Genomic DNA, 2324 nt, shown 5'->3' with positions numbered 1-2324 from the left:
TGTTTGGTGAAAGTGAGATAAAGGACAACTGGGAATGAAATTTTACAACGGTGATTCAATCGAAAAGGTTAGTATATTGTTTGTATTATTATATTTAATTATATAAAACAGAGACATTTTCAAATGTATTGATTTGTAATGTTAACAGCATACATGCGTCACCTGATTAAAGAACATTTTATTAACGGTAACCTTTTGTCTTTTGGCGCCAGTTTTTTTGGCTGTTGTCTAGGAGTTGACGGTGATTGCCGTCATTACGGTGATATTATCAACTGGTGAATATGTTAATATCAATTAAATTAGCGGATGAAACCCTTAGTTAAACAGAGAAACGCAACTTTTGTGTGTTCCTCTGCCGCTTACGTTAGCTAACCAGGAGGAGGAGTGTTTAACTCAACGCAAATATCTAAATACTAAAGAGTGTTAGGCAACACCGATGTTCAAGCGAGTTTATTATTATTATTTTATGAGACAGTGTTTTCAAGTGCATCTTTTTTTTTTTTTCAAGGTTGTGGTCTGGATCGTGTTCGAGTCCCAGATTGGAGGTGTCTTTTGTTTTTGTGGTGGTTCCGTTGTAACGGTAAGTTAAGCAGACAAACAAAAGAAAGAAACTGGCGCTTAAACCATTAAATCAGCAGCCTCTCATAACATTTCGTGGTTGATATTTATTGAGCAACTAGTTAGTGGTTATAAAAATGAACGAGCGATTTGTGTGCAAACAATGTAATTTTATCTGTGTGAACGCTTTTCTGGTTTTACCACCATATCAAAATATGAACCTGACTAATTCTAGATTTCTCAATTTAAACTTGCAGTTTTCATCTATGATTACCACAATGACGTCCTTCAGAGAGAGAGAGAGAGAGAGAGGATTCACTCTTTCTTTTGGCTGATGTAAGTATTAATGCTAATTTGATTTCTAGAGAATATTGATTGTAATTAGGATCATAGTTTGACATTTCAAAGACTATTCCTGTTTTGTATGTGTCATGCATTTGAGGGTCCATTTTATTTGCATCATTCAAAAATCAAACTTTACAGGTAATAGATTAGAAAGTATTGTAAAGAAAGACACAAGTATGTTCTCTATATATTTAATGAATTTCTTCCTACTTTTTGTTAATTGCTGCCCTAGGTCTCTGCAACTCCAGCAGATGTAGAGAGAAGCTTCACTGTTCCCAGCATCCCAAGGTGATTGCACTTGGTAAGGCTATGAAAATAATTTAATTAATTGATACTGTGGCTGAGATTATGATCAGATGGTGGGTCTGTACAACACCAGCTTTAAGCTCTTACGCATAGGCTGAACATAGCCTGTAACAATACTAAAAAGCTGCTGTGATGGTGTTTGTTACAGGAGATTCTGTTCTCCAAGCAAAAACATTGATGCTAACTATGGAGGGCAGAGTCATCATCCAGCCGCAGGAGCTAACAGATTTTTCATCAGCATTAGCTGTCCTGTTTGGCTGCTACTATGTATTCAATGTGCAGTATCATGAAGAGGCGGCCAGTACACTGGAGTTTATTCAGAGGTTCGTACATCATGAAATACTTCAAAAGCAGCATAACACCAATTGTTATATGACAGTGTGACAACAAATTGTGCAGAATTTATATTCCTAATTTGGGTTAGGGTCAATCCACTTTGATATATATATTATTGATCAAATATAATATAAATCCTGTGTAAGCACATTGAGAGCAATGAAAAACTGTGGTCAAATTCCTTGTCGTACAAATACTTGGCCATTAAAGTTGATTCTGATTCTATTAACCGTCAATGTAGTAGATGAGGGATGTGAAGTGTTTTGGTGGGAAAATGGACAGTGATTTTGTTGTAATGCCAACCTGTCTAGGCTGAAAAGCTCAGTGGTAAGAATTGTTGCCTCGAAGTAAGAACATCCTGGGTATGCATGTGCTGGCCAGCTATGGCCTTTCTTTGAGTTTCCTCCCATTGCTATACTTTTTCCCACATGTATGTTAGGTTAATTAGTGAGTCTATAAATCTTTTTATATATTTTTTTTAAATAGATTTTGTTTTCCAAATGAGGGTTGCAGCATAAGCTAACCCAAAATATATTTTGTTGTAATGGTGATTTGAAAGATTCAGTGATTTGAATGTCATGGATCATAAACTAATTATGCACTTTACCTGTAGGTATTCAGTACATATTGCTTTTATTGGCCCCAAAGTGCATACATTACAGAGTTATGCCAGTTGGAGAAACACTGGTTTGATAAATAATGTATTTTTTCTTGTGCTTGTAGGTTTATTCTGAGAATCAACCCTGATGGCACCAAATAGCAATCAAAGTTACACATCA

At 35.6% G+C, this 2324-nt stretch overlaps 1 long non-coding RNA gene across 1 annotated transcript; it reads left to right on the top strand.

Annotated features, from left to right (window-relative positions):
- The first annotated feature begins 463 nt into the window (after window positions 1-463).
- Window positions 464-1476, top strand: LOC127632463 (uncharacterized). Its single transcript, XR_007969103.1, has 4 exons — window positions 464-580; window positions 816-894; window positions 1136-1204; window positions 1358-1476. It is a non-coding gene; the product is annotated as an uncharacterized LOC127632463 (long non-coding RNA).
- The last annotated feature ends 848 nt before the right edge of the window (window positions 1477-2324 follow it).

Source organism: Xyrauchen texanus, chromosome 39 (genome assembly GCF_025860055.1).
Source record: "Xyrauchen texanus isolate HMW12.3.18 chromosome 39, RBS_HiC_50CHRs, whole genome shotgun sequence".
NCBI lineage: Eukaryota > Metazoa > Chordata > Actinopteri > Cypriniformes > Catostomidae > Xyrauchen > Xyrauchen texanus.
The sequence above is the reverse complement of the archived record's forward strand: the minus strand, read 5'-3'. Positions and strand labels throughout refer to the sequence as shown.